Below are 13,586 nucleotides of genomic sequence, written 5' to 3'. Positions count from 1 at the left end.
TTCTTAACCGGTGGACCACCAGGGAAGTCCCAATCAACTGATTTTTGTGTATTATCCTTGTATCTTTAAACCTTGTTGAATGTACTAATTATTTTTAGGAGTTGCTTACTTTTGAAGACTCCAGAGGATTTTCTACAGAGATGGTCATGTCACCAGCAAATAAAGATAATTGTATTCCTTCCTTTCCAATGTTAATGCCTTGTATTTCTTTTTCTCGCCTTATTGCACTACCTAGACCCTCCAGCGTTGGAGAGAAGTAATCATAGTAGACATCTTTGCCTTGATCTCAGGGACAAGCATTCAGATTTTCACATTAATGTTAGCTGTAGGTTTTTCATGGATGCCCTTTATGAAGTTTAGAAAGTTTCTTTCTGTTTCTAGTTTGCTAAAAATTTTTCTTTCTTTTTTTCTTACCAGAAATGGATGTTTAGGAAATTCCCTGGAAGTCCAGTAGTTAGGACTCAGTGCTTTCACTGCTGTGGCCTCGGGTTCAATCCCTCCTGGTCAGGGAACCAGGATTCTGCAAGCCATGTATCATGGCCAAAATATAAAATAAAAATAAATGGATGCTTAATTTTGTCAAATGCTTTTTCTGCATCTACTGAGATGATTATATATTTTTTCCTTTTTTAAACTTTCAGTATGTAAATTACATTGAGTTAACATTCTGGAATAAATCCTACATAGTGATGTCACATTTTAAAATGTATCATTTGTTTCTATTTACTAAATTTTAAAAATAATTCTGCATCTCTGTTCTCAGAGGCTCAATTCAGTTCAGTTCAGTCGCTCAGTTCAGTTCAGTCGCTCAGTCGTGTCCAACTCTTTGCAACCCCATGAATCGAAGCACGCCAGGCCTCCCTGTCCATCACCAACTCCCGGAGTTCACTCAGACTCACGTCCATTGAGTCAGTGATGCCATCCAGCCATCTCATCCTCTGTTGTCCCCTTCTCCTCCTGCCCCCAATCCCTCCCAGCATCAGAGTCTTTTCCAATGAGTCAACTCTTCGCAGGAGGTGGCCAAAGTACTGGAGTTTCAGCTTTAGCATCATTCCTTCCAAAGAACACCCAGGACTGATCTCCTTTAGGATGGACTGGTTGGATCTCCTTGCAGTCCAAGGGACTCTCAAGAATCTTCTCCAACACCACAGTTCAAAAGCATCAATTCTTCAGCACTCAGCTTTCTTCATAGTCCAACTCTCACATCCATACATGACCACTGGAAAAACCATAGCCTTGACTAGATGGACCTTTGTTGGCAAAGTAATGTCTCTGCTTTCGAATATGCTGTCTAGGTTGGTCATAACTTTCCTTCCAAGGAGTAAGTGTCTTTTAATTTCATGGCTGCAAGAATTGATGCTTTTGAACTGTGGTGTTGGAGAAGACTCTTGAGAGTCCCTTGGACTGCAAGGAGATCCAACCAGTCCATCCTAAAGGAGATCAGTCCTGGGTGTTCATTGGAAGGACTGATGCTAAAGCTGAAACTCCAGTACTTTGGCCACCTTCTGCGAAGAGTTGACTCATTGGAAAAGACTCTGGTGCTGGAAGGGATTGGGGGCAGGAGGAGAAGGGGACGACAGAGGATGAGATGGCTGGATGGCATCACTGACTCAATGGACGTGAGTCTGAATGAACTCCGGGAGTTGGTGATGGACAGGGAGGCCTGGCATGCTGCGATTCATGGGGTCGCAAAGAGTCAGACATGACTGAGCAATTGAAATGAACTGAACTGAACTGAATCACCATCTGCAGTTATTTTGGAGCCCCCCAAAATAAAGTCTGACACTGTTTCCACTGTTTCCCCATCTATTTCCCATGAAGTGATGGGACCGGATGCCATGATCTTTGTTTTCTGAATGTTGAGCTTTAAGCCAACTTTTTCACTCTCCACTTTCACTTTCATCAAGAGGCTTTTGAGTTCCTCTTCACTTTCTGCCATAAAGGTAGTGTCATCTGCATATCTGAGGTTATTGACATTTCTCCCGGCAATCTTGATTCCAGCTTGTGTTTCTTCCAGTCCAGCGTTTCTCATGATATACTCTGCATATAAGTTAAATAAGCAGGGTGACAATATACAGCCTTGACATACTCCTTTTCCTATTTGGAACCAGTCTGTTGTTCCATGTCCAGTTCTAACTGTTGCTTCCTGACCTGCATACAGATTTCTCAAGAGGCAGGTCAGGTGGTCTGGTATTCCCATCTCTTTCAGAATTTTCCACAGTTTATTGTGATCCACACAGTCAAAGGCTTTGGCATATTCAATAAAGCAGAAATAGATGTTTTACTGGAACTCTCTTGCTTTTTCCATGATCCAGCGGATGTTGGCAATTTGATCTCTGGTTCCTCTGCCTTTTCGAAAACCAGCTTGAACATCTGGAAGTTCATGGTTCATGTATTGCTGAAGCCTGGCTTGGAGAATTTGGAGCATTACTTTACTAGCGTGTGAGATGAGTGCAATTGTGCGGTATTTTGAGCACTCTTTGGCATTGCCTTTCTTTGGGATTGGAATGAAAACTGACTTTTTCCAGTCCTGTGGCCACTGCTGAGTCCTCCAAATCTGCTGGCATATTGAGTGCACCACTTTCACAGCATCATCTTTCAGGATTTGAAATAGCTCAGCTGGAATTCCATCACCTCCACTAGCTTTATTCATAGCTATTGATCTGTAATTTTCTTGTAACTCCTTTATTTTGATTTTAGTGCAATTCTGGCCTCAGAATTAGTTGGGAAATACTCCCTTCACTGATTTTCTGAGTTTGTGTAGAAGTGCCATTTAAAAAAATTAAATGTATGGTAGAGTTCAGCAGTAAAGTCACCTGAGACCAGAGTTTTCTTTGGAAAAAGGTTTTCAAAGTTCAAGTTCTTAAATATACTTAGGGTTTTTCAGGCTACCTATTTCCTCTTACCTGAGCTCTAGTAGTTTGTGACTTCCAAGGAAATTGTCCATTTCATCTGTATTGTCAAATTTATGGGCAAGATTCAGGACTTTCCTGGTGGTGCAGTGGTTAAGAATCTGCCATGCAATTTAGAGGACACCGGTTTGATCCTCGGTCAGGAAACAAGGATCCCAGGTGCTGTAGGGCAACTAAGCCAGTACGCAGAAACTGCTGGGCCTGGGTGCTGCAAGCCCGCCCACCACAGCTAGAGAGCCTGTGGGCCACAAGGGTGGCCCCCAGTGCTGCGACTGAGACCTGATGCAGCCAAATACATAAGGATCTTTTTTTAATTTATGAGCAAAATTTTATTTATAATATCCCTTCATTCTTTTCCATGTCTGTAACATTTGTGGTTACGTCCATTCTCGCATTTATTGTGGTTTTTTTTTTTTTTGGCCATGCCAAGGGGCATGCAGGCATGTGGGATCTCTCCACCAGGGATCAAACCGATGCCCCCTGCATTGGGAGCATGGAGCCTTAACCACTGGACCACCAGGGAAGTTCTTTCATTTCTGATATTGGTAATGGGGTGTTCTCTCTTTTTTTTTTCCTTGATAATGTATGACTTCGGTTTATCAATTTTATTCATCTTCACACAAAAAAACATTTTTTGGGTGCATTGAGTTTCTCTATTGTTTTTCTGTTTCCAACTTCACTGATTTCTGCTATGATCTTTTTAACTCCCTTGTTTCTTACTTTGGGCTTAATTTTCTCTCCTTTCCAATATCTTAAGGCAAAAGCTGAGGTCTTCAAAATCTTTTCTTCTTTATAATATAGGTGTTTGGTGTGTAAATTTGTCTCCAAGCAGTGCTTTACGTGCCTCCCAAAAATCTGGATATGTTTCATTCAGTTCAAAATATTAATGCTTCATATTTTCACTTTTCATCTTTGGTCTGTGGGTGGTTTTGAAGTATGTGCCTTCATTTCCTAATATTTAGGGGACTTTCCAGATATCTGCTTTATTTTTTAAAAATATATCTTAATGTTTATTTATTTTGGCTGTGCTGGTCTTTGTTGCTGCATGCAGGCTGTCTAGCTGTGGCGCAAGGGCTTCTCTTTGCACCGGCTTCTCTTGCTGCGGGGCACAGGCTCCAGGGTGTGCAGGCTTCGGCAGTCGTGCCACATGGGCTCAGGAGCTCTGGTGTACCGGCTTAGTCATTCCGTGGCATGTGGGATCTTCCCGGACCAGGGATCAAACCCATTTCCCCCACATTGCAAGGCAGATTCTTAACCACTGTACCACCAGGGGAGTCCCTCTGTTTTATATTTCGAATTTAAATCATTTTTATCAGAGAACATGCTTTGTTTGATCGGCATTGTTTTAAACTTACTGATGCTAGCAAACTAATGCTCAAAATTCTCCAAGCCAGGCTTCAGCAATACGTGAACCGTGAACTTCCCGATGTTCAAGCTGGTTTTCGAAAAGGCAGAGGAACCAGAGATCAAATTGCCAACATCCGCTGGATCAGGGAAAAAGCAAGAGAGTTCCAGAAAAACATCTATTTCTGCTTTATTGACTATGCCAAAGCTTTTGACTGTGTGGATCACAATAAACTGTGGAAAATTCTGAAAGAGATGGGAATACCAGACCACCTGATCTGCCTCTTGAGAAATCTGTATGCAGGTCAGGAAGCAACAGTTAGAACTGGACATGGAACAACAGACTGGTTCCAAATAGGAAAAGGAGTACGTCAAGGCTGTATATTGTCACCCTGCTTATTTAACTTATATGCAGAGTATATCATGAGAAACGCTGGACTGGAAGAAACACAAGCTGGAATCAAGATTGCCGGGAGAAATGCCAATAACCTCAGATATGCAGATGACACCACCCTTATGGCAGAAAGTGAAGAAGAACTAAAAAGCCTCTTGATGAAAGTGAAAGTGGAGAGTGAAAAAGTTGGCTTAAAGCTCAACATTCAGAAAACGAAGATCATGGCATCTGGTCCCATCACTTCATGGGAAATAGATGGGGAAACAGTGGAAGCAATGGCTGACTTTATTTTTCTGGGCTCCAAAATCACTGCAGATGGTGACTGCAGCCATGAAATTAAAAGACGCTTACTCCTTGGAAGGAAAGTTATGACCAACCTAGATAGCATATTCAAAAGCAGAGACATTACTTTGCCAACAAAGGTCCGTCTAGTCAAGGCTATGGTTTTTCCAGTGGTCATGTATGGATGTGAGAGTTGGACTGTGAAGAAGGCTGAGTGCTGAAGAATTGATGCTTTTGAACTGTGGTGTTGGAGAAGATTCTTGAGAGTCCCTTGGACTGCAAGAAGATCCAACCAGTCCATTCTGAAGGAGATCAGCCCTGGGATTTCTTTGGAAGGAATGATGCTAAAGCTGAAACTGCAGTACTTTGGCCACCTCACGCAAAGAGTTGACTCATTGGAAAAGACTCTGATGCTGGGAGGGATTAGGGGCAGGAGGAGAAGGGGACGACAGAGGATGAGATGGCTGGATGGCATCACTGACTCAATGGACGTGAGTCTGAGTGAACTCCGGGAGTTGGTGATGGACAGGGAGGCCTGGCGTGCTGCAATTCATGGGGTCTCAAAGAGTTGGACACGACTGAGCGACTGAACTGAACTGAACTGAGACTTGTTTTACTGTCCAGAATGTGGTCTATCTTGTAAATGTCTAGTGGGCACTTGGAAACAATATGTTGTTGGGTGGAGTATCTATAAATATCAATTAGGTCAAATTATTTATTGGTATTGTTCAATTTTTTATGTCCTTACTGACTTTTCAAATGTTCTATCAATTACTGAAAGAGAGATAATAATTGTGGATTTTTATATTTGGTTTTAGTTTCACATATTTTTGAAGCTCTTTTAAAAGTAATTTTTAAATTGTTACACAATTTTTAAAGGTTAGTTTCCATTTACAGTTATTACAAAACATTGGCTGTATTCCTCACGTTGTACAATCCATCCTTGAGCATACCTTACACCCGAGAGTCTGTGCCTCCCGCTCCCCCACCCCTAGCCTGACCTTCCACCTTCACTGGTAACCGCTATTAACTGTTGTATCTGTGAGTCTGAGAAGCTCTTTTTGAAACTGCATAAACATTAGGTTACGCCCTTTTAATGAACTGACCTCTTTATCATTATAAAACAGCCGTTTTTGTCCCTTGTGAAATACTTGGCTTTGAAATCTATCTCATCTAATATTATTATAATCACATGCCTTTCTTCCAATTAGTGTTAGCATGCTATATCTTCTTCCATCATTCTATTTTTTCCATCATTCTATTTTTAATGTATTTGTTTCTTTAAAACGGGTTTCTTGTAAGTAGAATATAGTTGGGCTTGCTTTTTTAATCACATGTAATAATATTTGCCTTTAAATTGCAATGCTTAAACCATTTACACTCATTTTATTATTATCTACTTATTTATGGTTGCACTGGGTCTTCGCTGCTGCCTGTGGGCTTTCTGCAGTTGCGGTGCACAGGCCTCTCACTGCCGTGGTTTCTCTTGCTGCAGAGCACAGGCTCTGGCGAGCATGAGCTTAGTCGTTGTGGCATACAGGCTTTACTTGCTTCATGGCATGTGGAATCTTCCCAGACTAGGCCCTGAACCTATGGTCCCTGCATTGGCAGGCTAATTCCTACCTACTGTACCCTCAGGGAAGTCCTTAAACAATTTACACTTAATATGATTATTGATGTGGTTTAAATCTACCATCTTTCTATTGTTTTCTATCTGTCCCATCTGTTCTTTGTTCCCTTTTGCCTCTTCTCTGTGTTCTTCTGAATTAATTATGATTCCACAAGTGGAATGAATGGCACATTTGATTTCATCTCTTTTTTCTTTTTTTGGCTACACTGGCCTCATTCAGGGTCTTCATTCTTCTACCAGTAATCGAACCTGCACCCCCTGCATTGCAAGCATGAAGTTCTGGCCACTGGACCACCAGGGAAGTCCCAGATTTTATTCTATTTTATTGTTCTTCAATCTTTCTATGCTTTTGCTGTTTTGAGCAAGTCGTTATTCATTGTATTTCCTCTCCTTCCTTGCTATTTTGAAAGTTCTATTAATACTATACTTCTCCATTCCTTTGATAGTAATCTTCCTTTCCAGCATTGATAATCAAATATGTATTTCTTTACCATTATTTGAAAATATACTAATTATTTCTTTCATTAATGTGTTTTATTTCCTGTCACTTTCACTTCAATAAAAGAGACTTTTAGAATTCTTTTACTTACCTCTTTCACTCTGCTTCTGATTCCTAGGTTTTGCTGAAATAGTATATTTATGGTTCTAGATATAATTAGATGCCTATCAATCTCTATAAACATTTAATAGTATAATATTTTACCAGATTTGTTCTTTCTCCTTTTCATCTTCCCTTGTCTTTACTTCTCTGTTCTCTAACCAAAATTTTCTTGAGTATTTTCCCCAGGTGAGAAATGGAATTGATATACCCTCTGAATCCTTTATATCTCCATGTATCTTTCTTTTGCACTAACAGTTGAACGCTTCCTCAGCTGGGTATGAGATTCCGGGGTAGCCATCCTTTTCTCTCAATATATGTGCAACTGTTAGATTTCAGCGCTGCAGATGAAGAGTTCTGTGTCAATCTGATTCTTTTTGCTTTGTAGATAACTTGTTCTTTCTGTCTAGATACTTGAAAATGTCTTTCTTTAATCTTGGAATTCAGGAGTTCCAAGCATAGATGTCTCCCTTCTCTTTTTGTATCTTCCTGTGTGCCCTTTCAGTCGCAAGGCAGAACTTTCTTCGGGTCAGCAAAATATCCTATTTTTAAATTATTGCCTCTCCTTCTTTTATGCCTGTTTTTTTTTTTTTGGAACTAATATATTTGAATGTTAGGATTACTGAGTCTATTCTCCAAGTCTCATATTTTCCTCATTATTTCCATTTCTTTGTATTACTGCTCTGTGCTTTGAAATATTTTTCCACTTGTTCTGCCAAGCCACTAATCGGAGTCCCGGCGGTGAACAGACTTCTTTCTTTCAATAAATATGCTGATTCTTGTTGTTGTTGTTGAAAATAATAGTTTTAGTTTCAGAAAGTAAATTTTTAGTACACTCCTTGAATCTTTTTAGCTGCTCCTAAAGTTTCCTTGAGTTGTCACATACCTCTTCAGTGGTTCCTGCGCTGTCTGGCGGGCAAGACCAGCTGTAATGATCTCATTCCTGTAGGGCCAAGGCCTTCTGAGTCATGCTCTTACAATATGCCCACCGTCCTGACCTCTGCCCCAGGGCTCTCCAGAGCTGCTCTCCAGGCTCCTGTGTGGTGAAAATGAGGAAACTCCTCACCTGTCTCCACACCAGGCCTTCCCCAGACTAATGCCAAGTCCAAGCCTACACTTGCATACTCTGCCCACTGGCCCAGCAGCAATTTGGCTAAAGAGAGAAAAGTGTTCAGAGATGGGAGTAAAAAATTCCCTTAGAACAGTGGTTCTCAAATTCGAGCATGCATTAGAATCATCTCCAGGGCTTGTAAATATGGATGGTTGAATCTTATCCCAGGAACTTCTGATTCATGTGGTCTGGGGTGGTGCTTAAGAATTTGCATTACTAACCAGTTCCCAGAGAACGCTATTGCTGCTGATCCAGGAACCACAATGTGAAAACCACTGTGTTAGAATATAACAGTCCAAGTCCTCCTCCTTCATCTTCTTCAAAATGATACTGTTTTGGGGGGCACGGAAAGTAATCCAGTTCCAGGGAGGTATCATCGCCTCATCTTACATTGGGTTCTCCCATTTGTTCTTAATACCGACACTTGTACACAGCTGGGCTCTATCCAGGCCACCTCCTCCACCAAGGTTACAAGTAAATTTAGTTAATTTCTGCTAACAGTTCCTTCCATCATACTTATGTACCGTATTTTATATGTCTCTTGGACATTTGAAGTGAAATGAAGTCGCTCAGTCGTGTCCTACTCTTTGTGACCCCATGGACTGTAGCCTACCAGGCTCCTCCATCCATAGGATTTTCCAGGCAAGAGTACTGGAGTGGGCTGCCATTTCCTTCTCCAGGGGATCTTCCCAATCCAGGGATCAAACCCGGGTCTCCCGCACTGCAGACAGATGCTTTACTGTCTGAGCCACCAGGGAAGCCCTCCTTGGACACTTAGTAGCGGACATTTACTTTGGAATGTGGATCATTTTAAAGTCTTTATTAAGTTTGTTACAATATTGCTTCTGCTCTATGATTTGGTTTTCCAGCTGCAAGGCACATGGGATCTTAGCTCCCCGAGCAGGGATCAAACCTACAACCCTTGCAGTGGAAGGCAAAGTCAACCACTGGACCACCAGGGAAGTCCCTGCAGTGACATTTAGTATGGGCCTGAGGAGACTGGGGTTCTCTTTCGGATTTCCTAGGAACTGGTTCTTAAGACATATTTAATTTTACTAAATTTACTAAGAGCAGCCAGAAGTTCTCCAGGATAGCTAGACTTGGAGTCATTTACATGTTTACCATCAATGCATGAGATTTTCTCACATATTAAGAGCAGGAGATATTTAACTTAACTTTGTATATAAATAGCCAGTTGTTCCATTTGTTGAAGAAGACTAATTTCTCCACTGTATTGCCTTTGTAACTTTGTCAAAAACCAACTCATCCTATATGTATGGATCTATTTCTGGACTCTGATTTCTGTCCCATTGATCTATTATTATGCTAATACCACACTGTCTTTCTGGCTTTCTCTAGTTGCAGCCAGCAGGGGTTACTCTCTAGTTGCAGCGGCTCCTCTTGTTGCAGAACACGAGCTCTAGGCATGCAGGCTTCAGTAGGTGTGGCACATGGGCTCACTAGTTGCGGTGCACAGGCTTAGCTGCTCCGAAGCATGTGGGATCTTCCTGGATCAAACCCATGTCCTCTGCATTGGCCGGCAGATTCTTAACCACGGGGCCACCAGGCAAGTCCCTCCACATGAATTTTTGAATCAACTGTTAATTTCCACAAAAATTATGCTAGGATTTTGATTGAGGTTACACTGACTTTCTAGATCAGTCTGAGGAGAACTGATACCTCAGCAATACTGTCTTTCAATCCATAAACATGGTATGCCTCTCCATTTAATCTTGCTTCATTTCTCTTAGCAATGTTTCTAGTTTTCGGTGTACAGAATTTCCACATCTTTTGTCAGAGTTTTCCCTAAGTATTTCATTTTTGGTGATATTGTAAATGATAATCTTTTCATTTCAACTTCTAATAGTCTGTTGCTAGTATATAGAAAATTAATTTCTGAATTTTGTATCTTGTGCCTTGTAATCTTTCTAAACTAGGTCTGCTAATACTAGCATTTTGCAGCTTCATCAGAATGTTCTACATAGATGATTCTATCACCTGAAAATAAAGACAATTTTTCTTTTTCCTTTCCAATTGCTATGTCCTCTATTTTTCTCGCCTAATCGCCTGGGTAGAACCTTTAGCACAACTTTAAATAGAATGAGTGAATGTGGACATCTTTGCCTTGCCCCTGATTTAGAGAAAGGATATGTGTAGATGAAGTTTTCATCATCTTTATTCAAATATAATTTACATACCATTTAGTTTATCTACTTTAAAAGGGTAGAAATGAATAATTTTAGTACATTCACAGATTTGTGCACCATCACCAGAATTCATTCATTTTAGTACATTTTCATCACTGTCTCAAAAAATCTTGTACCCATTCCCTTTTTGGGCAGTTGTTTTCTAACAACTGGATTCTAACAAAGTGGATTCAGGTTATAATCCCACCAGAAGTGTAGGAGGCTCCAGTTTCTCCACATCCTCACCAACACTTGCTATTTCTCTTTTTAATTACAGCCGTCTTAGTGGGTATGAAGTGTTATCTTGCTCCCTGATAACTGATGATGTTGAGCATTTCGTCATGAGCTTATTAGCCATTTGTGTATCTTCTTTGGAGAAATGTCTGTTCAGACCCCTTTTTTCTTTTTTGGCTGCACCATGGCTTAGTTGCAGCAAGCAGAATCTTCAGTCTTGGTTGTGGCACGAAGGATCTTCAGTTGCAGCATGTGGGATCTAGTTCTCTGACCAGGGATCTAACCCAGGCTCTTTGCATTGGGAACGCAAAGTCTTAGCCACTGGACCACTAGGGAAGTCCCAATTCTTGCCCATTTTTAAAGTGAGTTATTTGTCTTTTATTACTGAGTTGTAAGATTTTTTCATCTACTCTAGACATAAGTCCCTCTCAGATATATGACTGCAAATGTCTTCTTTCATTCTTTAGGCTATCTTTTCACCTCCTTGATGCACAAACTTTGAAGTACAAAATTTTTAAATTTTGCTAAGAAAAAGAAAAATTATCTATTTTTTCTTTGGTTGCTTGTGCTTTGGTGTCATACGTAAGAAGTCTTTTCCTACCCCAAGCTCACAAAGATTTACTCCTCTATTTTCTTCCCAGAGTTTCATAGTTTTAGCTCTTACATTTCGTAGCTCAGGTGGTAAAGAATCCGCCCTAAATGCAGGAAACCTAGGTTTGATTTCTAGGTGGGGAAGATCCCCTGGAGAAGGGATAGGCTACCCACTCCAGTATTCTTTGGCTTCTGTGGTGGCTCAGACAGTAAAAGAATCTGCCTGCAATGCGGGAGACGTGGGTTCGATCCCAGGACTGGGAAGATGTCCTGGAGGAGGGCACGGCTCCAGTATTCTTGCCTGGAGAATCCCCAGGGACGGAGGAGCCTGGCGGGCTACAGTCTATGGGGTCACAAAAAGTCAAACACAACTAAGCACGGCACAGCTCTTACATTTAGTCCTATAATCTGAGTTAACTTTTGTGTATAATGTGACAAAGGGGTTAAACTCTGCACGTGGATATCCAGTTGTCCCAGCATCATTTATTGAAAAAGACTATTCTTTCCCCTAATGAATTGTCTTGGCATCGTCGTTGAAAATCAATTAAGTGCAAATGTGAGGGTTTATTTCTAGAGTCTCAGTCTATTCCATTGACCTGCATGTCTATCCTGTAGCCCGCACTGTCTTGATTACTGGAGCTTTGTAGTAATCAAAGCTTCCATTGTAATTGAAGTTCCGTTCAGGACATGGCCCTGTCTCAGCACTAATGTGTGACAGTATGTAGCAGAAGGGAACAGCACCACACACCTCCAGTTGACAGTAAAAACACTTAAACCTCTGAGCCAACTTTAAAATGTATATGGTAATAAGAAAGAGCTAAAAATAACATGCTACAAACTAAGGAAATGTGCAAGCTCATTATGTTGGCACCAGAGAACTTGCTAAAAATGTACTTCAGGAAATTTTCAAAACTAGGCCATCAGACTACCGGATTTTTCTAACAGGCGGAAACTGGATCTCAAGAACTAAGAGTATCAGCATAGAAAAGAAAGCACAGAACTATTGCATTGGGGGGATAAAATTAAAGAGATGGTGGCTTATACAAACAAATGATATTCCTCTTTAAAACTAAATACATCCTCTGCTTAAGAGACACTTTCATGACCTTGTTAAGAATCTGAACTTTGCCCAGCCACGGCTGCCTTATTTGTAAAATAAAGGTTTTAAAAATCTACCTACAGACCGAAGTTATACCAGACAAGTTCCTGTGCTGGCCTCTCAAGTCTAAGATGGAAAATTATATGACACTTGGAATGCTAATGCTAAACCAGGGTCTATAAGAGAAATGCCACTTTATAAAAAACCCAATCGGCAAGGTTCTTCACTTAACATTAAAAAAAAAAAAACAAAAAAACCTCTCTAAAAAAAGAGATGAATCATGGTGAGATGCGGGGAATGGGAGGGAGGCTCAAGAGAGAGGGGATATATGTATACATATAGCTGATTCACATCGTTGTACAGCAAAACTAACACAACATTGTAAAGCAATTATACTCTAATTTTTGAAAAATTTTTTTAAAGATTTAAAAAATGCAAGGGTCTTCCCTGGTGGTCTGGTGGCTAAGACGCCATGCTCCCAATGCAGGGGGCCTAGGTTCAATCCTTGGTTGGGGAACTAGATCCCATATGCCACAACTAAAGATCCTGAATGCTGCAAATAAGACCTGGTGTAGCCAAATAAATAGATAAATGTATTTTTTAAAATGCAAAAAGAGGGGTACTCTTTCTGCCCCCTTCTGATGCCTATGTCAGAAGCTTTCTCTATCTCCTTTATACTGTAATAAAACTTTATTACACACAAAAAAAAAAAAATGCAAAAAGAAAAAAAGAGATGAATAAACTAAGCACCCCAACTCTGTACCTCACCTCCTCCACTACCATCCTCGGTTATCAGTCCATTCTATCTGCTATTCCCGTGCCAGCTCCCAGGGGTACATCATTTCCCCCTTTAAAGCTCTGGTCCTTGGTTTCCCTCAGCACAGTTAAGATGGGTTAGGAGCTCCCAAGGATGTTAGTATACATTTTAAGAGTACATGAATACATCCAGCGTCAATGAACACACCTGTGCCTAGGTTGTGGTTTCTAAATGCCGCTCTTCACTAAAAGGAATCAGGGTTCCTTGCAGATTGCAAGACTGGGCAGAGAAGGGACAAGGTTTTTGCTGTGCCAGAAACAAAAGCTGTGTGTTTTTGTTTTAAGACATGTCTAAAGGACATGGGCAGAGAAGGCAATGGCACCCCACTCCAGTACTCTTGCCTGGAAAATCCCATGGACAGAAGAGCCTGGTGAGTTGCAATCCATAG

The sequence above is a fragment of the Bos indicus genome, chromosome 5 (genome assembly GCF_029378745.1).
Source record: "Bos indicus isolate NIAB-ARS_2022 breed Sahiwal x Tharparkar chromosome 5, NIAB-ARS_B.indTharparkar_mat_pri_1.0, whole genome shotgun sequence".
Classification (NCBI taxonomy): Eukaryota; Metazoa; Chordata; class Mammalia; order Artiodactyla; family Bovidae; genus Bos; species Bos indicus.
This window is presented reverse-complemented; position numbering follows the sequence as displayed.